The 25,558-nt window shown below is 31.6% G+C and overlaps 1 pseudogene; it reads right to left on the bottom strand.

Moving 5' to 3' along the window:
• Positions 1–3,688: 3,688 nt before the first annotated feature.
• On the bottom strand, positions 3,689–3,807 carry LOC112476837 (annotated as a pseudogene).
• Positions 3,808–25,558: the final 21,751 nt, after the last annotated feature.

Raw genomic sequence — 25,558 nt, 5'->3', positions numbered from 1 at the left:
TCCATCACCATATATTTGACTCTCTTTACCCTTATCTACCTCTCCCCTTATCTACCTCTCCCCTTGCCCCCTTCCCATTGGTAACCACTAAACTGTTGTGTCCATGGGTCTCTGTTTGTCTTATTTGTTTATTGCTTTCAGTTTTATGTCTCATATGAGTGAAATCATCTGGTTCTCAGCTTTTTCTTTCTGATTTATTTGCTTAGCATGGTAATCTTGGAATCCATCTATGTTGTCACAAATGGCCGTGTTTCATCTTTTCTTACAGCTGAGTATTATTCCATTGTATATATGTACCACATCGTTATCCAATCACCTATCGAAGGACACTTCAGTTGTTTCCATGTCTTGGTCACCATGAATAATGCTGCAATGAACATTGGAGTGCATGTTTTCAAATTTCAAAAATGTTTTTAGATTTTTGGGGTAGATACCCAAAAGAAGAATTGCTGGGTCATATGGTAATTATATTCTTAATTTTCTGAGGAACCTCTATACTGTTTTCCACAGTGGCTATACCAGTTTACTTTCTCACCAGCAGTGTATGAGGGTTTCTTTTGCCCCATAACCTCTCCAATGCATATTACTTGTCTTGCTGATAATAGCCGTTCTAACAGGTGTGAGGTGGTATGTCATTGTAGTTTTGATTTGAATTTCCCTAATAGCTAGCGAAGTTGAGCATCTTTTCATATGTCTATTGGCCATTTGTATGTCTTCTTGGGAAAAGTGTCTGTTCAGGTCCTCTGCCTACTTTTAAATTGAATTGTTAGGTGTTATGTTGATGAGTTGTATGAGTTCTTTATATATTTTGGATATTAGCTCAAAGACATTGTTTGCAAAGATCTCGCATTCAGTTGGTGGCCTCTTTGTTTTGTTGATAGTTTTGCTGTGCAGAAGCTTTTCAGTTTGATATAATTCCATTCATTTATTTTTGCTTTTATTTTCCTTGACTTTAAAATCCTCTCTAAAACAAAGGTTCATGAGTTGCAGTTTGTTTCAAGTCTTATATTTAGGTCTTTGAACCATTTTGAATTAATTTTTGTGCATGGTGATAAATAGCAGTCTAGTTTAGTTTCATTCTTTTGCATGTGGCTGTCCAATTTTTCCAGCACCATTTATTGAAGAGGCTTTCTTTTCTCCATTGTAAGTTTTTGCTACTTTGTTAAAAATTATTTGCCCATGTGTATGTGGATTTATTTCTTGGCTTTCAATTCTGTTCCTTGGTCTGTATGTCTGTTTATCTGCCAGTACCATGTTGTTTTGATTACTGTCACTTTGTACTATAATGTGAAGTCAGGCAGAATAATGCCTCTAGCCTTGTTCTTTTTTCTCAGGATAGCTTTGGTGATTTGGGATCTTTTGTGCTTCCATACAAATCTGATGATTTTTTGTCCTGTTTCTTTAAGAAATACCATTGGAAGTATGATAGGGATTTCATTAATTCTGTATTGCTTTAATAAGAGCAATATATAATCAACCTCAGCTAATATCCCACTTAAAGGTAAAAAACTGAAAGCTTTTTTTCTAAGATCAAAAATAAGACAAAGATGTCCACTCTCACCACTCTTATTGAATATAGTATTGGAAGTTCTAACTAAAGCAGTCAGGCAAGTGAAAGAACTAAAAGGCATCCAAATTGGGAAAGAAGTCAAATTGTCACTTTTTGAAGATGACGTGATTCGCTCTATAGAAAACCCTAAACACTCCACTAAAAACTATTAAAAACAGTAAACAAATACAGTAAAGTTCCAGGATACAAAATCAATGTACAAAAATCCATTGTATTCCTGTATACTAACAATGAAATTTCTGAAAAAGAAATGAAAAAAATTTCCTTTTGCAATTGTAACAAAAAGAATAAAAATACCTAGCAATAAACTTAACAAAGTGTGTGAAGAACCTATACCCTGAAAATTATAAGACATTACTAACATAAATTGAAGACACAAATAAATGAAAAGATATTTTGTGTTCATGGAATTGAAGTATCTATATAGTTAAAATGGCAGTATTACCATTGTTTTAAAATGTGTTTTTTATTGTTAATATGTTGATAGTTATTTCAGTGCCACAGAGTAGTATTGAATACATCATTTTAACCACAGTAAAAAACAAACAAACAAGAAACAATGGAAACATGTTCTTCAGGGAACCATGGTTTTACTGTGCCTTGGTGACAAGTGAAGAAGAACAAACAAATCAGAAACAAATCAGTCACCAGTAATATTGTTTTCCCTCGACTAAGCTTTTGTCAATGTCACAAAAATTGCAGAACGTTGGAGACTTGGATCACATAAAGCTGTAAGCATTCAGTTTCTCTCTTGTGATTTTTTTCCCCACCTCATTTTGTTGTATTTAAATGGACTTTGTTTCAGTTTCCAACTGCTGGGTATCCTATAGGAGTGAAATTTTGAAACTATGATTTCAAAAGACTTAAACAACTTCAGTGATTATTTAGGCTTAGCAGTTCATAGAATAATAAATTGGAGTTTATCACTGCCAGCATTTCAAATGAGTGAACCTCATTTAGGAGTGAAGAGGTCAGTAATTCAGAATGTTCTAATTCAGTTGAAAAAGAAAAGTAGATAGCAAAGAAAATCCCTGTAGACTCTGTGATCAGGTACAAAGCAGAGGATGAAAATTAGGAAGGCTGCAAATCTAAGAAGCAGTAGCATTTCTAGGAAGAGAGAAATAAAATAGAAATAAAAGATTGGTAGAAAGGATACTGTTTAAAGACATCCAGGAGAAATCATCCTGGAGTTTTGAGTGATGATCCTTTCGTGAACTGTAGGAGGTTGAGTAATATACTTTCATTTGCCATTGTAACGATAATTACTAGCCTACTTGTATTTTGCATTCCAATGAGAGAAAAGCAGTTTAAATTATTTTTGGTAGTTTTATTCTAGATGTTCTAAGGAAATCAAAGGATTTTATATCAGTGGTTCTTTCTGCTGTAAGCCAAGATAAATGTATTCAATTTTGAGTGCATAAATTAAGCTTTGCTAATTTGATTAGTTTTGGGTTTAGCAAGAAAAATTGTGAAAATCATTCCTCAGGAATTCAAAATTAATCAATCCCAGCTAGTAGTATTTCTTACCTATTATGTCTCTCACTGTAGAGGATGATTGAAAATAAAAACAAGGGTTTATCACCTCCTTGGGAACCACTGTAGGCAAAAAAAAGAGGGGGTGACAGTGACATAGAATTATGAATTGAAGAAACATCAGCCAATGCACTGTATTTTATGTTTTAAGTTACCTTAATAGTTTCAGTTTTTCTGTTCAAAACTTGCACGTAGTCCTAACACTTATTTTATATTCATAAGTTCTATCAAATTAGAATAGTTAACTTTTAGCATTTATGTAGCATTTTATCACATATATACTCAAGAGGAACATTAGAGTAATTATTAAAACAATGTATGATTTCTACTGTATTGTTTATTTTTAAAGATTGCACTTGTCTTATAATTTGTATGGGTGACCTCCGCATACATCCTGTTTGTCCACCTGAGATAATTATCCTATAATAAATACACTTTCTATAAGACAAAACCACATTTTAGTTAATCTAAGTCACTCTGGGTATTAGGGGACTGATTTGGGAAAATTTCCCCATGATCACCTTATTCTCTATCTGATTTCTATAGACAAAAAGATTAGCAGTAAATAGTTTTGTTTTTAAAAAATACCTATAGCACCTGGTATTCCTAGGTGGTCTCCCATCTAAATACTAACCAGGCCCAACCCTGCTTAGCTTCTGAGATCAGACAAGATAGGGCACATTCAGGGTGGCATGGCCATAAACCCAGCAATAAATAGTTTTAGCTGAAGAATTATCTAAGGAATGAAAAATGGAGTAAGATAACATTATGATCTAAGCCATAATAATAGTTGATGCAATTTGCTAGGATCTAGAGTATTTGAAAATCAATGACTTTTATTGATTAAAAGTATTAGTAAATCTATGATTATTCTGCACATAGGTCATAATAGCTTTGGTATAAATATAGGCACAGTAATTGGTTTGTATTTTCACGGATTAACTCATTTAAAAAAATATATATATATATATGATATTTTTTGTGTGATTTATCTCAGAATAGTGCCCTCAAGGTCCATACATACTGTTGCAAATAGGAGATTTCCTTCTTTCTTATGGCTGAATAATATTTGATTGTGTGTGTGTGTGTGTGTATGTGTGTGTGTATGTATACACACAAACATTCCACAATCTTTTATACATTCATTGACAGACACTTAAGTTGTTTCCATATTTTAGTTATTGTAAATAATGCTTCAATGAATTTGGGAGTGCATATATCTCTTTGTTTTCATTTCCTTTGTATATATAACCAGAAGTATAATTCTGGATCATAAGGTTCGATAAAATATTTAAATAAATATATGATAAAATGTAAAAATTTTTAAACCTAAAATGATTATTTTAAAAAGTAGAAATATGTAAAGAATTATATGTGTAAATATGTAAAGAATTTATATTACTGTGCTCAGAGAATAACTTCTTTTGTTAAGAAAAGTATGGTTTTCTTCTAAATACAAGAACATACATACACACAGACATATGTCCACACACAGGTGTATGTGTATATTTGTGTGTATGTGTGTATTGATTTGCCTCTCAACCTGAGAATACACAAATGAACATATATGTGTATACATGAATATACACAAATATATGTATACATTATCCACGCATATATTTTTAATATAAATATTTGATTATATATTTTACAGACTTTTGTCTAATTCTAAAATAGTTTTGTGATCTTTATAAATGTGTTATTTGAATATTAGGGATCAACAGCTAATCTTAGAGACAAATAATTTAATGAAGTGTTTAATTAACAAGTCTTAATCACTTCTAATTAGCACTAATGAAATTAGGGTTATATATAGAAAAAATATTATCTAATAATAAATGTTAAATAATATGAATGGATAAGTACTTCATATTTCACATTTTATATAAATATTTTGCTAAATTGAATTCAGCAAAAATAATAAACCTATTCATCTTTTTATTTGCCACCGTCATTGTGAATAAAAAAAAGAGTAGATGGAAAAATTTTTGTCTTTTGGAAAAGAATTTGTTTATTGTGTCTACATAGAATTAGGTAGGTAAATATTACTTTGTGTAGCCATCATCTCGAAACACATTTTTAAGCAGGCCATTGCTGCTGGAGCTAGCAGTTTGCATGAGTCCATTGATAACTTTTCTCAGTCCATGTTGTATCTCTTCCTTACTTTCCTCCAGTATTTATTGGCCATCACTACATGGCTTATCTATAAGACTTGCTCAGCCATTGTAGTTCATGAACAAACATGGAAATGTAAGGTAGTTAGTAGCTCCTGGGGGGACAATTGAAAATGGAAGTCTGTGGATGAATATGTTTCTGTGTTTCTGTTAAAGATACTGAGATGTATTTAGTACAGCCTCTTGAAGTGTTTCCAGGGAGTTCATGTCAGTAAAAGTTGAACTGAGAAGTAGAACCAGTAGGAAATAGATTAGATAGATGATGGATAGATAGATGATGAGTAGATGGGTAAATAGGTAAATAGATAGATGAGGGAGGGAGGGAGAGAGAGAGAGAGAGAGAGAGAATGTGTGTGCGTGTGTGTGTGAGAGAGAGTGAGAGAGTGAGAGAGTGAGAGAGTGTGTGAGTTGGATGGATAGATAGATTTCCTGCAAGAAATTGGCTTAGGCAATCTAGAAGGCTGGCTATGCAATTCCAAAATCCATAGCACAGGCCATCAGGAAGGGCAAGCCGGAACTCTCAGTCAGATGCTGATGCTTCTGTCCAGAGTAGAATTTCTTTAAGAACGACTCAGTTCTGCTGTTAAGCCCTTTTGACCAGGATAAGTGTATGAATAACTTTGGGCTATAGCTTGGACAAGTTGACACGTCAAAAAGCCCATTAGAGATTTTAAGCCTTATTTGTCCAGGGTAGAAACCAGCTCAATAAAACATCTTTCGTTTGACTTTCCTGTCTTACTCTTCCCTGAAATCCTAGTCCTGTCCCCAGGAGAACACCCTCACATAAACATCCTGTATGCCAACCTTGACATAAGCTCTACTTTGGGAGAAGAGTAAACATTTGGAATTATAAGATAATTGATATCATACTAGCCTTAGAAATATGAGATTCTTGAAACAGATCATCCACAGGTCTGCCAGCAATAAGGACTCCATTGTTATCGATCATAGTGGCAATAATAACCCCTGGCATGCAAAAACATTACCATTACTAAAATTCTCATTGGTGGAACATTTTTATGAGGTGTGCATTAGTTTTTCGGTTTTTGTTTGTTTTGGTTATCATAACAAATTATCATAAACTGGGTGGATTACAGCAACAGAAATTTATTCTCTCACAGTTCAGAGGCTGGGAGTCTGAAATCAAGGAGTTGATAAGACTGTATCCTCCCAGTGGCTTTAAGGGAGAATCTGTCTCATGCCCCTCTCTTAGCTCCTTGAGGCTACCAGGAACCTTTGGTGCTCCTTGGCTTGTAACCACATCACTCCAATCCCTGCCTTCTTTACTTGGCCTTCTCTTCTGTGTGTGTCTTTTCCTGTGTGTATCTGTCCCAAAACAACCTCTTCTGTTTTCTTATAAAGATATGTATGATTGAATTTAGGGCCCACCTGGATAATTCAGGATAAACTCCTTAAGATCCTAAACTCAATCATATCTTTTGCCATACAAGGCACGTTCACAGGTTCAGATGATTAGGACATAGACATCTATTACTGAGGGTCAACTTTCAGCACACTACAAGGTGGAGCGTAAAACACTGGCTTGTAATATAGGATTACATTTGAACATTTTGTGGGCAGTGGGCATTATAATGACTAGAGTTGGATGGCTTCAGATTGGTTTTAGAAGCCCTGAGAAAAGGCAATGATAGGCTCAGATTACACAAGTATTAATACAACGTACACTGTGAATGTCAGAACATCTTCACAAGAACATATCAAAAACTCCTTGTTACCTGTAGCTGCAAGGTAGACTGTGCTGACTATCAGGCTGAAATTTGATTGTAGTGGTGGCAGAGCTTCAAAGGCACAAAATGCACATCTTTGCAGATGTATGCCAAAGTCAAGACCCTGATAGGGAAAAGAGTAGGTTTCTGGAACATGGAATGGGGAAATTTGTGTCAATATAACTGAGAATATTAAGCCACCAAACACAACAGCTTCCTCCTCTTTGCTATAAGACAACAGTCTTTTTTCACCTGGAAACCATGCAGAGACCTCACTTGAGGCAATTGACACAAAGATGTTGTATGTCTACCTCTGCACCTCAATTTCCAGGCTTATCTTCATTTTGTTTTAAAACAAATAAATAGCCTTAAGTTGCTGCAGAGACCAATATTGGAATAACCACAAACTTAGTGCATTTCTAGTAAGGGCTTAAAAGAAATTTTTTTTCATAAGGAATGCCCTGGTGAGAGCACATGAGGATATTTAAGGTGCTGATCAGACCAAAGTTGACATTAGCAACTGGTTCACTTGGGTATTTCTATTACCATTGTATGGCCATGAAACTGGTTTACTTTATATTGGTGGAATTGCTAGTATTCTCAAAAAGCTAATGGTAAGAGGCAGTACTCAATGGTAAGAGGCAAGGTGGCAGTATTTACCAAAATAGACTTTAGACTGGAATGATAACCAGGATGTCTTGACTTGCGGGTATCTAGGACACAATGTTTCTAGAGGTGAGATGAGTTTTACTTAGTCAAAACTCATTTTTGACTGTTTTACAAGAGACATCGGCATACTACCTGGTCATAGAAAACTCTATTAAATATAGTCTTTCAATTAATGATGGCTGAATTAATAAAAGGATAGTCTACGAAAAAAATCAACCATCAATTAATATTAAATTTGAAAGTGGTTAATTGCCTTAATGTATTTTTTATATTTTATGCTGAATTTTGTAGGGATGAGACCAGATATAAAGAGGTACTCCTATAAACTAATATATAATACAATTCTGAAGAATTGGTACGTTTTGCACTTTGTTGAAGAGCGGAGTGATTTATTCTATTTCTATCCTCACAATACCCCAAGGAGTTAGCTGACATTTATAACTATGAACATATGAATCTTCACTGAATATAGCCATTGGCTTTTAAAAGAAAAAAAGTTCTGATAAAGAAATTTATTTCCTCAGAATGTACAAGTAAAGAAATGAAACATTTCAATACTTGAACTTTGTAAACTTAGAGGAGGATTATTGCCAATAAAAACTTTTAATGTATCTTAATCAGGTTTACAATTATTCCTCAAAAATATATAAGGAACAAGAGAAGAAATAAAAGTCCAACCATAATTTCCTGAAAAATTTTCTGGCAAATGGGTGCAATTATGCATATTTTAAATGAAAATTACATAAGCTTTCGGTAAACACTGATAATTTTCACATTTGAAAACAATCTATATTGGATGGCATGTTAATTTTCCTCATTAATGAGAGGAGTATTTTCTCTAACTTTGTCTCTAAAAGAATGGTACTTAAAATGCCAAATAATCTAAAAATATGAAATGCAGATTTCAAACAGAATGTATTATCAATACAAATCATCAATCATCAACAAGCTAATGTGGATTTGTTGATGTTTATTTAAAGTAGATACTTTAATTGTTGAAAAAATATCCTCTATAGGGAGAGATAGAATTTTATGAAAGGATACAGTAAAATCAAAAGTAATTGCATTAATGTTTTTTCCTGAGAGGTATGCCTCTCCAGATTATTCTATTAGCTTATTATAAACAGGTTTATGGCTTGACCCTGTGATTCTGGGCTCTTCCAGTCTACAGGTCTTAGTAACCAATGATGGGATGATTCCACTAAGGCACACAATTATGTTTCCCTTCTGTCAAATCTGATACTGCTTCATTGCAGTCAGTGCTCCTCACTGGATCATTGGAAACGGGATAAAATACATATATATGTCACTATGGAGAGGAAAGAAGTCTGGTTTATCCAATGAAGATCTAAATAAAATTCATGTTTATGACATATTTGGAGTACTTCATAGTTTCCCTATAAGAGGCAAAGATTATTAGAAGGCAACTGTTACCTGACATAGGCAAGGCCATCAAAGCTTCCTTCATGCTGCAATGTTATGTATGTTTTGTTAGTCATGAGAACTAGAACAGAAATGAGCAGTGCCATTGCCAGTGGTCCTAGACTTGGACAGCAATGGCTTTATGATACTGTCTCTTGAGACTCAGTAGCAAGTTGCAACCTTGCCTTTTCTCTGGGAATGCAGTGTTTGTTAGAAGAAAGTTTACTTGCTAAATGGGAAAATTTCTGGACTAGTATGTATGAAAAGAAAGTTTGCACAGTGCCACAGGGTGAAAAATAGCAGCTACTTCCTTTGTTTATTTGTTCGTTTGAATTTCCTCTCCATTAGGAAGACTTCTTTTCCTCCACTTTGTGTAAATCTTGAGGAAAGATAATTACAGGACCCTAAACTAAAAAAACATGTGTAGGCTAAATTGGGCTAATTGCAATCTTTCACCTGGGAATATAAATGGTAACCAGAGGCACACTGAAATTTTATTGAAGAAGCGTCATCTAATGTTTGAACCATAAATAGAAGATCCATGATTTCTTGCTACTGGAAGTCCTGAGTTTGCTCTATTCTGTGCTTATTTCTGGTTAATTACATACATAGTCCTTCATTCCTGTGACCATGTACCCTATAACCATTGAGATTTTTTGTCTGTGGAGATAAATATTTCTCTAATACACACACAAGCGGGATTGTACTGCAGGAGAATGTTTTGTGGGTCTCAGCCTGTTGATAGTTTTATTCTCAGCTAGGAATGCCTGAGGCACTCACCTGAACCCATATTGACTTCTAAAGATCCCGCAGACATTTCCCCAACCACCACCAGGGCCACTGTTGTGGGTGGACCAACCAACACTTGTGGTTCTTATTATGATTGCAGGACACATCTCAGCAAAACTATGAGGAAACTTTGAAGAACAAGATTTCAGGTCCTGGAGGGTATATGATATGCCTGAGGATGACTCAGTGAGGTCAAGAGTTGAGAGAGAGTGAGGGAGCTCAAACCTATGGCTCTGCCTTTATTGGGCCCTGAGATTAGAGTACCTAGAATCTTTAGCGTTCATTCTTTATTGGTGATTAGGGTACAGGAAGGAAAAAGTGAGGTCACTCAAGTGGTCAGTTATATAAGTTACTCAGGGCTCTTTAAAAGGGGAATTTCATGGAGAAGGCAGCCTGGTTCCGTATCTTATGTTACTAGTAGCTGTGTCATACATTACAATCAAAAAGTACAATGTCAGTTACATTACAGAGAAGATTTCCAAAATATGAATAAGCAAGTTTATATAGAAGTAGGACAGTGGTTCCCTACTTCCTGCTAAGACAGAGAAAACTTTGCTCCCTAATATAAAGAAATTCTCCTTAGAAAGAGGAAGGGAAGGATTCTGGCTTCTTACACATGGGAATATAAATATCCCTAGAGGTAGGACGAGACAAGTATTATACATATATTAGTATAATATTTTTTAACATAATGAATCAATATTGATACATTATTAATTAAAGTCCATAATTAATTTATATTTCCTCAGTTCTTCCCTAATAGCTTTTTTCTTTCAGAATCTAAACCAAAATAACACTGCATTATTTGTCATGTCATCTTAGGATACTCTTGGTTTTGACGGTTTCTCAGGAATTCCTTGTTTTTGATGACCTTGACAGTTTGAGGAGGACAAGCCAGATATTTTGTAGAATGTTCCTTGATTTATTGATTTTTTTTCTCAGTGTTAGTTTGAAGTAATTTGTTTTAGGGAGAAAGATCAGAGAGGTAAAGTGCTATTTTAATCATATCATATGAAGGATACATACTAATTAATATGCCTTATCAATATTCATGTTGACTTTGATTATCTGGGTTGGGATAGTGTTTGTAAGTTTTATTCACTGTAAATTTTCTTTTTTCTTTTCATACTGTACTCTTTCCAGTAAAGTCCTATATAGAGACCCCACTTAGGAAGTGGGAAAATATGTTTCACTTCCTTAAGGGACAAATATCTACATAAGTTACTTGGAATTCTTCTGCATGAGATACTTCTCTATTTATTTACGTAGTTACTCATTTATTTATATTATAGCTATTTATTCTTTGGATTATAATCCAACACTATTTTCTTGCTCAATTCTTCCATCTTAGACCATTGGAAGCTCTTTTATTTGACTTCTGTGTCCTCTTGTCACAAACTCTTAATTATGTGTTACTTTTAAGCACTTCTTTACATTATAGCATTACGAAGTGCTCCAAGATCATCTTGTGTATTACCTGTCCCAATCTTAGAATAAGGCATTTTTCCAGGATCCCTGTTTTCTTTCATTGGAGAATGGTATTAGAATTGAAAATCTTGGTACTAGGCATGCTTATTGCTACTCACATGGTGCTGTTTTTAGGCCCTCTCAGATGACAAAGCAAGGAAATATATGTGTGTATACAAATTCTGTTGCATGCATATTTCTGTATCCATCTGTGTTTATATTAAGCTAAACATGAATTCATGTTGATGTCTCTAACTCTAATCCATTCTAGCCTTCTCTTCTTGTCTCTACACTTCTACCACTGCAGTAATAAACCTGGCTCCCATCTACATGAACTTATTTAATTGTTCAGTTGTGAGTTTCTGGGCTGTTAACCTATGCACTGTGGGAAACAACCAAATAAAATCCATTGAAACAGAAAGTAGTTTACAGTTCCCCGGGCTGTGAGTGGAAAAGGACATTGAGTGCAAATGGCCACAAGAGATTATCTCAGGGTAATGAAAATATTCTAAAATTAGATTGTAATGATGATTACAGCTCTAATTTTACTAAAAAAAAAAAACAAAAAAAAAAAAAAAACATTGTACACTTAAATTGGAAAGATTTTATAGTATGTAATTTATATCTCAAGATAGCTGTTAAAAACACTGATATAGAATGTGAGGGGACAAATACTGAAAATCCACATGTAATAATAATCTGTTTACCTGACAGAATGATAGTTACATGATATGAAATCACTATGTATTCTGAGAATTCATATATTAAAATATCAACACATACAGCAAAAGATACATCACTACTACCTTTTCAGTTGAAGATGAAATACATAAGAAATTAAAAACTTCAGTTCCCCTATGTATGACACTTAGCAGAAGTAGACTTTGTAGTTACATAGAACATCATGTTGATATGTCTAGTATATGACTTCTCTGTGAGTTGGTTTCTTAATCTACAAACTGAGGATACTAATGAGATTTAAATAAAAAGTGTTAACACAAACCCTGGAAGGTAGGAGAAAGTACTCAAATATATAGATTCATGAACAAATTCCTAGCAGGTTGTATTGGTTTTGTAGGGTTGCCATAACAAATTACTACAAAATGGGTAGCTTAAAACAACAGATATTGAAACGGAAGTTCTCTCACAATTAGAGAACCTAGAAGCTTAAAATCAAGTGGTGAGCAAGGCCATGCTTGCTCTCTGAAAATTCTCAGAGAGGATTCTTCCTGCATCTTTATAACTTCTCATGTTTTTCGGCCATCCCTAGTGTTCTTAGGCTTACAGCCACATCCCCACATCCCTGCCTCTGTTGTCATATAGCCTTCCTACCACTGTGTCTTCACATTGTCCTCCCTCTGTGTATCTCTATGTGCAATTTTCTTTCATTATAAGGACATCAGTCATTAGATTAGGGCCCGCCCTAATTACATATAACCTCATCTTGATTAAACCTACAAATAATTGATTTCCAAATTAGGTCACATTCACAGGTGCTGGGTGGTTAGAACATATTTTTTTGTGGGCAGGCACATATTCAAGCCATGAAACAGGTTAACGAAACCAATTATGCAAAACCTGACTTGATAAAAAAAATACTAGTGCTAAAATTAGCTTCAAGAAATGGTTTTATTGTATTCAAATAATATCCTGTAGGACTCCTTTGAAACGAGTTCTCTTATTAAATTTTAAAATACGTTTGAGTCATTAAGATTTGATTTATACCCATGTATACATATATTTCCTTAGGAGTAAATTTTTTTGGCATTCAACATTAGGGGTTTCAAAATTCTTTATATAAAACTTAATAAATGTTTCCAGAATATTATTTAAATGATTTACATTTATTCAATATCAATTTCCTGAAAAACATTTGAAAATCAGGATTTAAATCAATTTAAATATGTTTAATTAGCAAAATGAAATGTAGGAGAATTCAAACAATGTTAATTTGTATATGCCTTTAAGGAATATTTTAATGTTAGCTGGCAAATAGATTGATTACAAATATATGTGTAAGAGACGGTATAATTAATTTCATAGTCAGGAATTAACATTTTTCCATTTATTTTTTTTTTAATTTCAATGGAATTTCTTTTGGGAAAATTACATTCCAGATTAATCAGAGAGAAATATTTGGTTTCTTTTTGAGATATAAGGTAAGTAATTAAATAATTCATAAGCATCTTGCTACAAATTTGGCATTTTTACACATTTTCAGAATAACTGTATTAAGATCCAACTACAGAGATAAGCACATTTTCAAATTGAGTTACTGAAAGCTGGACAATGATAATTACTAGAGCACATTAAAAATTAGAAGTTTAAAAAATTTCGAACCATGATGATATAGAACCATACCTCATTGAGTTAAAATTAGTTTTCAAATGTTAACAAATTTCCTTATTTAATATTTGAGTCCCAAATGAAGAGTACATGAAGCATTTGTGAACTATTTAATCCATGTCTACTCTGGGTCATCAAAATAACAACTGATGAAACAGCTGACAATTTAGAAAGAGTTTAAATTTCTCACATTTGTCAGTTGCAGTATAAACCTCAATTTTTGCAGCGACTGCTTTAAATCTGATACATAAAAATTATATAACTGTTGTGTTCTCAATAACATTCTCCTCAAATCTGTTATATGTCACGTAATAAACTGAGATGTTTTGTAATAAAATGCATTAGTGACAGACAATGACAAATGACCAGTGGCCTTAGAACTCCAATTTAACAGATTGTCTCACCACAGAGTTAGACAAACATCCATGCACACACACATGCATACGTGTGCATGCATGCACGTACACACACACACACACACACACACACACACACACACACGACTGAGTTCAGTGTGGAAGATGAGTTCTTTTAAAACAGCTCTATTTTGCTACAGATATAGAGACCTTTTAGTGATAATTTCAACAGATTGCCCCTAAATATTCCTGTTTTCATAACATCTTTTATATAAAAACTAGAACTGTTATTGATTCATTAATCTTTTGGCAGAATTTGCCATAAGTGATGATTTTATTCCAAGAACATTAGATCTTGGTGAATTCCTACATAAAAATGTGTGTCAGTTAGTTAAATACAGTTTCTTGGAGACCTCATGGAACTCTGCACAGGTCTCTCTATGCAGGATGATTTTTACTTTATTTGTTGCTAAATTTTTGTTAACAATTGTAATTATATAAATTGTTTTAAATTTAATAAAATCAATTATTTTTCAATGCAATATTATTAAAAAATAAAAACCAAAGCAGAATAGAATGCAGAAACAAACCCACACAAATATGGGCACTTGATTGGAAGAGTGGACTGGAAATAGCCTTTTCAATGAATGTTGCTGGGTAATTTGGATTTTCATAAAAAAGAAATAAAAATAAGCCTAATCTCCTATGTCACATTATATTAGTTCAGTCACTGCTTTGGAAATGTCTCTTCCAGTTGAACATATGTATATTTTTGACTAACACTTTCATTCCTAGATATATATCCAACAGAAACACATGCACATATGGAGTGAAGAGCATGTATCAGAATGTTCATAGCTACATGATTTGTAATAACCCCATAATGGAAACAACCCAAATGTCCATCATTATTAAATAAGTAATGAACTTGAAATTATATATAACAATTAAAATGAACAAATAGCTTTATATAAGAATGTAAAGTACCAACACTTATTTTTAAATTAAAAAAGCTAGGCAGAAAATAACACAACCTATGCGATTTTGTTTATATAAATATTAAAATCAAACTTTAAAAAACAAGACAGTAGTACTTTTAAGAATGAAGAGAAAGTAGTGATTCCTTTAGGGTATGAGAGGGTCTTTGTGAATGCTGGAAATATGCTTGGATCTTGGTCATATCTTTTGTCATAGATGATGGCTCAACTTGTAATAATATATGAAGTTGTCATTTTAATGTCTACTTTATGTATTGTGTTATTAATATAAAAAAGTTTAAGCACATACAATATGTCAGTAAAATTTTAGCTACCCTAGATACAAAAAAAAAGGTTAATAGTTTTTGTTTTTAATCAAATTGAATATTTTCATCATATGTTGCTTTGCCCATACTTAAGGTTAAATTTAAAATCAAGTTTATATAATATAAAATGTTTTATTATCATATGTCATATCTCATAGAGAAAATTGAGAACTTGACAAAAATATAAACTCTTTCATTTAAAATTTTTTTAAGAATTCAGAATGTGATGCCAGTGATAAAATAAAGTAACTATACAGTATATCATAATAATGATATTCATGCAATAAAAATGCATACTTCATGCATATCCAAGTAAAGACATGTAGAGCATACACTACAGCAGGAAGATCTGAGCATTTTATTTGACTCAGAAGACCGTGAACACATCACAACTGAAGAAAGTTTTATAGTCATGAGAAGTAAATCTACAAACTACAAATACATGCAGTAAAATTATTCCATAGAAATTGCAATTCAAATTGCAGGAATTCAGTTACATATTTTCAGATGTGCATATAAATCTTAGAGATAAATGGTCTTTCTTTCTTGTTAGGTTAATGCAATTTTTTCCCTTAAAATAATCAAAAAATCTGAATTATTAAATCTATTTGATTTATTCAGATTTTGTAAAGTATTTGCTTTAGTTTTATAGAATCGTTATGTTTTAAGTCAGAACATATATCTTAAAGCCATATAGTCTAATTCTCATTTTACAGATTGTTTTTACATATTAAAATGCTTTTGCAAATTAAAAACATTTAAAGTTAGAGGAAAGAGGCCTGATAGCAAGAGATAACTTGTATTCGTAGGAAGAAAACAAAAATAACATTTCTCTTTGTATGCAAATCTTCCTCAAATGATATTACACACACAAATAAAATTCAGAAATCACTAGCAAATTCTAGCTAAATATACTTGCGAAATCTTCATTCTATAGCATTCTCCTAAATTTAACAATAAACATTGATATTTATTAATGAATCATACAAGAGATACTTGTGGATATGAAAGGATTACAAAAATTACAGTTTTTAAAAAATAAAAAAAATAATTAACTCAGGTATTCCCAAGGTTATTTGGCCACAGAATACACTCCCACCATCTGCATAACGCTTACCAAAGATATGTTGAGGATGAATTCTTGTAGTTTTTGATTGATTGAGCAGAGGCGCAATGGTAGGAAATTTTTAACTAGTCGCCTCAGGTTTTTCTACCCTGCTTCAAGGAGAATAGACAGGGACAGGGTGTTCAAAAAAATATCCAGAGACAATAATTTGCCTCTATATCTAACAAATCAAATTTACAGATCTACAAATAAATTTTCCACCTGCTAATTACAATCCCTTAGAACAGTGCCTACTTCAGAATTCCAGCGTTAAAATCTTCCCACATTTGTTATTACTTTTTTTAGAGATGATTTCCCTTTTTTTTTTAGTTTGCCCTGGTTATCCCAATAAAGTTTAAATTTTGGACTGCTTTGCATATTTCTAAATAACAAGGGCCTTCCTTGAGAGATTTCTTCCATAGGAGGGATATGTGACTACTTTGTAAAATTAAAACTACTGAACAAATGTATGCATCCATTATTCCACTCTCTATTCAACAACTTATTACAGAGTACCTAGCCTATGCATATGCTCTTAGTTACAAAGAGAAATAAAAAAATTAAAAAAAAAAAAAAATGATTCCTGTCCCCAAAGAACTCAAACATGAAAGAGAATGTTTATATGTGAAATAATAGTATTTGTTTTGAAATATTGTGGAATACAATAAAATAAATGTTATAGGAAAACAATTTAAAATATCAAAGAATAAATGCATAGGTGGAAAGAAAAGTGGGTCAAGGAACATTCACAGAAAAATTATTTTATTTTACTCCCCCTGCTTTTTTATGAGTCTTAATGTAGTAACATGAGTCTGAGAGGAGAATGAGACAGTGTTTTGCATTCAGGCACCACAAATTTTTATCAATACATGAAGGCATAAAAGAACAGGCCTTGTTCAGAGAAATGTTATTTTTGAAATACTTTCATTTATATAAGAAAATAATTCCACCACTGCCATCAATATTTTTTATTCCCTTGAAAAACGTAGTATTAGACAAAGACTTGTCAGAACTGGGTTTGAAAAGAAGAAAACTAAGAGTGAAATGGGGAAGTAGAAAGGCACTAAAGAAAAATTTCACCTAGTTTCATTTATTAAAGATGATTTTCTTAGACAATTATATCGAAGTCCTGCCCTGATCACTAGGTTAGAAATAAAAAGGGTTGCTGGATTAAGATGTTTCTATTTGTATATGCAAGTATTTATTTCTGAAAAAATTAAATTTTTAAAGTATAGTTAAGATAATTCTAAATAAAATTTTCAGAGAATATGGTGAAGATATTCCCACTAGTCCTTTTTTTATTTTTATTATATTGGAGTAAGAACACTTAATGAAATTTATCTTCTTGACAGATTTTAACTGTATAATACAGTATTGTTGACGATATGAACAATATTATTCAGCACATTTCCAGACCATATTCATCTTGCGTAATTGAAAATTTATACCCCTTGCTTAACAATTCCCCATTTCTCTTTCTTTCCATACCCAGCAACCAGAAGAGCTTGACTATTTTAGATACCTCACATAAGTGAAATCATTCAATATTTGTACTGTGACTGGCTGATTATATTTAGTATAATGACCTAAAGTTTCATCCACATTGTTATATATTAAGGATTTTTTTTAAACTGAAATAATATTACATTGTGTGTATTTTATATATCTATTTATCCATCCGTGCATACTTATCTGTTTTCACATCTTGACTAAATAGTGCTGTAAAAAGCATGGTAATGCTACCATCTCTTCAAGATCTGGATTTCAGTTCTTTTGGATAAATACTCAGACATAGGACTGACAAGTCATATGATAGTTATTTTTAAGTTTTTGAGAAACCCATGCTCTTTTGCATAGCTTCTGCCCCATTTTACATTTCACCAGCAGTGTACAGAGCTTATCTCTTTTCCACATCCTCAATAACACTTATTTTATCTCTTGTTTTGTTTCGATAATGGTCTCCTAACAGTGTTAGATGATGTCTCCTTGTGGTTTTCATTTGCATTTGACATGGAACATCTTATCATATATCCATTAACCATTTGTATACCTTCTTCAGAAGAATGTCTATTCAAGTCCTCAGCCCATTTTGTAATCATGTTATTAGTGTTTTGCTACTGAGTTGAGGAGTTTCTTATATATTTTGGAAAGTAACTCCTTATCAGATAGATGGGTTATGAATATTTCCTCCCATTCTATAGGTTACTTTTTCATTATGTTATTTGTTTTCTTTACTATATGAAGCTAAAAGTGTGATGTAGTTCTACTTGTTTATTTTTGCTTTTGTTGCCTCTGCTTTTGGTGTCATATTCATGAAATTATTGTCAAGACCAGTGTCATAAAGATTTTTTCCGTATTTTCTTCTAGGATCTTTACAATTTCAGATCTTACATTTAAAACATTTAATCCATTTTGAGTTGCTTTTTATGTATGGTGTAAGATAAAGGTCCAATTTTATTATTTTGCATATTTTCCTAGCACCATTTGTTGAAGAGATGGACCTTTCTATTTTTGTATAGTCGTGGCATTCTTGTCAAAGATCAGTTGATGATACCTGCATAAACTTTTTTCTGGGCTCTCTATTTTGTCCTCTTGGTTGTATGTCTATCTTTACGCAGTATCATACTTTTTAATTACTATAGCTTTTAATATATTTTGAAACTAGGAATGATGATATATCTAACTTTATTTTTCTTTCTCAGGATGGTATTGGCTATTCAGGATCCTTTATAGTTCCATCTGAATTTTTTTTCTCTATTCTGCAAAAAATAACATTTGATATAGATTGCACTGAATTTGTAGATCGCTTTGGGTAGTATGTATATTTTGGCAATATTAAGTCTTCTAATCCTTGGACCTGGAAGCCTTTTCATTTGTGTCTTAAAATTTCTTTCACTAATATTTTGTAGTTTTTAGTGCATAACTCTTTCAACTAAAGTTTATTCCTAAATATTTTATTCTTTTTGATGCTATTATAAATGAAGTTTTTTTTCATATTTCCTTTTTCATATAGTTCATTTTCAGTGTATAAAAATGCAACTGATATTTTTATATTGATTTTGTATCCTTCTACTGTACTTCATTTATGAGTTTATATATAAAATTATGTCATTTACAAAAAAACAATTTTAGTTCTTCTTTTCTAATTTAGATACCTTTTAGTTATGTTTTATTTTTTTGCCTATTGCTCTGGTTAGGACTTCAGCCTATTTGGAATAAAAGTGGCTAAAATGAGCATCTTTGTCTTGTGTCTTACCAGAGAAGTAAAGACACTACAAGAAAACAAAAGTACAAGCCATTATCCCTGATGAATATAGATACAAAAATTTGCAACAAAATGCTTGCAACCATAAACAGCACATTAAAAGGATCATATACCATGACCAAGTGGGATTTACTTCTGAGATGCTGGTATGGTTCAGCATAAAATCAGTTAATGTGATGTGCCACATTAACAAGAGAAGAATAAAAACACATCATCATCTCAATGGATGCCAAAAAGGTGTTCGATAAAATTTAGTACACGTTCATGATTAAAACTCTCAATAAACAAAGAACAGAGGGAAATTATCTCAACATAATATAGGCTGTATATGAAAAACCCAGAGCTAACAACATACTCATGGATGAAACACTCGTCTTTTCCCTTAAATAAGTTTGAGTTTAAAATATATATTCATATATTCTTTTTCAGTTTTTAATCTTCATTTTGCCTAACTCATTTTTTAATTTGATATAATAGCACTTTTGATGAAAGAGAATACTAGAGCATACTTTAAATAAAATTATAGTTAATTATGTAATCATGTCTCTCAGTTTCAAAGAATCCAAGGTGCTATTTTGCGTGAAATAAATTACTAAATATTATGGTATTATTCTGAGTTGAGTATATATTTGAAAATAATTGTATTTTATGTTTGAGAATTCCAAGAATGAGTAAGTAAAATTATTATTCAAGAAACCAGAATATCCATTGAACTAGAAAACATGTTTTACTTAAAATTTACTAAAACAAGCAAAAACAATTAAAACAAGGAATTACTGAGATATCAACTATTCAAAAATATTTTAAATAAAGTAATGTATTTTATTCTTTGACAATCTTTGATCATTTTAAATTCCCTATTAAATTTTAAAAATCTGGATGCTGAATTATTAACATGTTTTATCTTTGTCTTTAATCCATTTTGAGTTAATTTTTGTGTATGGCTACCCTAGACATAAAAAAAAAAAGGACTTAGAATAATTCAAAATGCTTCACTTATAGTCTATGATCTGATAATTAACAATATGCTTTACATGAAGTTATAGTAAATCTACATTTTTCAAATTATGAAGTTTATATTATGTATACTCCGATTCATATTTATATTGAAACAATTAATTTCCCCTTCCTGGAAAATCAGCCACTCACTTATGTAAAATATATTAATAGAAACTATTAGCAGATATTATAATTTAAGACATCTTATCTTTATCTGTAGCTTTGTCACTTTTTTGTATTCTAATTTTTTTTAAAAAGTACGTAATCACTTTCCAAAATCTTTTAAAATTTCATTTGTTTTTATTTATCAATTGTTTCTTTGTGTGTGTGTGTGTGTGTGTGTGTGTATATATATATATCACTTAATCTTCATAAAATCCAGGAAGTAGTGTTAGTTGATTAAATTTACAAAAGAGAAAGTTTGAAGTCACAGAATTTAAATATCCAAGATTAAAAGCTAGTATGTAGTCAAAATTAATTTCAGGTATTTTATTTCAAAATTCTATTTTTTCCTCACTATACTAAATTTCAAAAGCCACTATTTAGAATCAGAGAAAAGTGCAGAAAATCAACAAATTTGTTTCAGATCCTTATAAACAAGAAAGGAAGAAATTAATTTTATACACAAAAAGAGAATAGCTTACTTGGCATTCTGAAGCTTCTTCAGCTTAAGCATCATGTGTACTATACAGTCTAGCCCAAAGGAAGGATGGAGAAGGATCTTTGTAAAAGTGTTACATAACTGGACACTCAGAGTGCTAACGGAGCACTTGTTCCAAAAATTTAGTTTGCTTTCTTCTACACTACTGGTCCAGAAGCCTTTTTGTTCCATCATGTATAAGATTTCTGCTGCAGTAATCAACCTGTGCCTCTGTTTTCCAGGAAAACAATCTCTATGTGGTACTTTGATCAGCCAGAGATAAGAAAATAGTGCACTCAGAGAACACCCTCATTAAATAGTTATATGGGAGGAAATTGATTAAAAAGTTCTATTAAAAAAATCACTTCAGAGTTTCAAACAAACACACAAACAGTACAAACAACAAACAAAAAGTCTACATCTAATTTTAAAACTATATTTCCAACTGAAGGAAAGACGGTTATACCTCTAAGTTAAGGTGAATGACATTTCATAAAACAGAAAATAAATATTTGAAGTTATAAGAGACCTGAAGAATAAAGGTAGGAGATTAATATTTAAATACTAGAAGTTCAAGAGAAAAAATAAATAATGGAAATAAATGCTTCTGAGATTAAAAAAAAAAAAAAATTGAGTTTCCAAATGAAAGGGCCACTTATTTTCCAGGCAGGTTTGAGACTGAAACAAAACAATAACAAGAACAATAATCATAGCAATAATAATATTTTTTATAAAATATACTTTTATAAAGCTTTACTATGTGCTAGGCACTGCTCTAAGCATTTTCTACATACTATATTAACTCATTTATCACTCAGTGACCCTGTAAGTTAGGTACTATATTACAGTTGCTAAATAGACACAGCAAGTAACTTTGTCAAATGGCCAAATCAGAGGCCATGTTCTTAAAATTGTACTGATTCTTGAAGGACTACTGTGTAGATCTTTGAATATATCATTAAGCTAAGATTAAAGATTAAAGAGAACGTCTTGGAAACTTTGAGATCTCCAAAGAAAAAACAATCACATCTAATTTTAAAACTATATTCTTATTCTTAACTATAGATCTGTTAAGTTAGAAAGCAATAAATTAGATATCATCCATTTCATACAGCTTAAAACACCGATTGAGGATATACAAGAATAAAGAGTGATAATCTGAGGCAAATAGTCAAGGAAAGTCTAATTGATTAAAATAAAACAGCACAAAGTATATGTGTAGTCAAAGAAGAAAAAGTAAATACTTATGAGTAATAAAATTTGCTACATATATTTCAATTTACATTTAAATATATAAAGATAAGTGTTAGGTTAAGGTTCTTAAGACTAAAGGAACAATTCCATAAGACTTGAGAAATAATGTCAAAGCATTTTTTAAGATTTTGAAGGATGGGGAGAGGAAGGAACTGAAACATTTCTCTTGAAGAGTGCAATGATAAGTAGAGAAAGAATAAATTCTTTTTGTGGAATAGGCATCATGTCTGGGTATGGTGAATAAATCTTTCATGATATTGTTGTTGTTTTAAGAAAACCTGATTGTGAACCACAAAAAATTTAAAGATGGCTTTAAAACTTAGCATTTAATTTCCTATTTAACAATGTGTTATGACATCCAAGAAATTAAAAACATAATAGGTAATGTACAAATATATATTTGCTGGGGGTTGTGGTGGTAGAGGATAAGTAGCAGTTTCATCAGATATTAGACTATCACATTCTAATTTAAATTTTATGTGTTGGTATGATTATCGATACTGGATTTAATGGAACAGAATAGAAAATCTATAGAATAGAAGATCTAAATAGATCTTGCTATATTTGAAAATTTAACATTTGCTAGAGCCAAAAGAATGGATTATTTAATAGTTTTGTTGATTCAACTGTTTATTTATAAATACAATATTAAAAAATAAAAAATTCTGGATGTATTCAATACTCGAAATAATCAAATAAAGAATTCAACATAAAGTTCTTACAAATGGTAAGGAGGATTAAGCATTGAGTTTCAGAGACAAAAATGGAGGTGTACCATTAAGAGGCCCTCACATCTTTTCACCTTACCTAGGAATGGATGTAACTGATAGTGACTCACAGGGTTAGAGATTTCTCTTAAACCATAGACTAAGTGCTGCTAAAATCATTTCTTTGATTACTTGTCTAAAACATAGGAAATTAAGGACCGAATTAAAGATTAGTTAGTAAGTATTCTCTTTTGCATTCTCTCTCCAAAGAAGTTTGCAAAGAGGGAAGGAGTTACTTTTTATTGAGTTGTTTATTTTTGAGAGAACTGCTTAAGAGGAGAGTTTAATTTTTATGGTTAAAATAGTTTTATCTTGTTCTGGAGACAATTTAGCAATCTGAGGAAATAAAATATTTTTTTTGACCAGGTCTTGCCAAAATGTATAATGTTTTCTTTAATTTATTTGCATATTTTCCAAAATTTACGTGTTTAAATGAGCATTTCAACCCTCTACCCACCAATCAAATATCAGGAATGCTATTTAAAACTCGATGCATTTCATTAACATGTTTATGAAATATCTTCTGTTTTGAAAATGGATTCAAATTAGAAATGCACACTAAATTCTCATTTGTTTAAATAATTGGCAAAAAGGTATATGAAAATAAATAGGACTAGAAATTGGAATCTTTCTTTTTTTTAAAATAATGTTCATTAAACATAGACTATGAATGCTTTTAAAATTCAGGCATCTGATAAATACATTAGAAGCTATGTTTTAAAAGTTCAAGTCCTGCTTACCTGGTCATTTTCAATGCCTTCTACTCAATTATATAAAAGGTAGTTTATCTTAGAGACAAAGATTTCTCCAAACACTATCCTGGAATAAGAATCATATTAGAAAATAAAGATATCGTGTTGTCAAGAGAAAGCAATAAATAAAATTTTAGAAAATTTCAGAATTTTAAGTTCCAAAAAGAATGTTCAAGTTACACTTCTCTTTATAAAAAAATAATATTTAATTTTCTGATATAAAGTACCGACATTTCTTCCCTTATAAATATGCATGAAATAGTCATTATTTTTATTTAGAGAGGGAAAAATACAGAAGTCAGCATCTTATCTGACTCATCTCCCCTCATTTCTCTACATCACTCTCCTTGGCCTCAGCATTCCAACTCAGGCAAGCCACAGTCTCAGTTCTTCTTGTGATATCACCTAGAGTAAAATATGATTAATGGGCAAGAAGAACACTGTTTTGAAAGTAAAAATTTCTAGAAATTAGAATTTAATAGAGAATAACTTAAAAACAAAGACAAAATGAAAGAAAGACCATTAGGCTAAGAGATATTAATGTTTCCATTTCTTTTTATCATATACCAATATAAGGTAGGCATTCATTCTTAGTGTCCTCTCCCCAGGTTTGCCTATTCTTTTTATAGTGTTTTACTTGCTTCTTATTCCCTTTTTCATCCAGAGGTTATGCAAATTGTTTCTCAATGTGTATATTCTTGCTCTTATTTTCATGTATGGTTTTCCTTATATTCCGTCTATTCTCCTATACATAGAGGCCTTTCACACTGAGAATTTAAAAGGTGTCTGACCTGTCTCTGTTTTAGTTAGAAAACCTCTCTGACCACTTCCTTGAAACTTTCACCATCATAGAATGTCTCTTTATTATTGGACAAGAGCCTCAATTTTCTTTTCCTATTCTTTATTCAATCATTTCAATTCAGACGATCTTTTGAGTTTATTTTCCTTTTACTGTGTTTAAACATTAAAATGGAAAATCAAATATATCTGCCTTGATGCATGGGTACAATATATTCATTTGACATTAATTATATTCTGTATGTCAATAAATACATATTATGCTCAGTATGCTTCTTTGAGCTGTCTTCTTTAAAACAGTAATTATAAAATGATCTTTAAATGAAGCATAGTCATTTTAAGTATACAATATGTGGAGAAAAACAAAAGGGAGAGTCATTTGTCTATTGACTGCCTCCTGTGGAATGAGATAGATGTTCGTTCTGATTTTTCAAGTACTCCTATTTTCAGTTTGTATTCCCAGTAGTAGGGATGGTACAAGCATGCTCATCACTAATCACCAAATAAATTACATTAAACAAATATTTACCAAGTGCTTTATATGTGAATGAGAGAAAATAATACGATGGGATTTGTTTAGATAGGAGGTATTTGTTTCATTCTTAATCTGACTAGGTCAGAT

Source organism: Pteropus alecto, unplaced genomic scaffold, assembly GCF_000325575.1.
Source record: "Pteropus alecto unplaced genomic scaffold, ASM32557v1 scaffold81, whole genome shotgun sequence".
NCBI lineage: Eukaryota > Metazoa > Chordata > Mammalia > Chiroptera > Pteropodidae > Pteropus > Pteropus alecto.
Note: the sequence above shows the minus strand (reverse complement) of the source record. Positions and strands in the feature narration are given on the sequence as shown.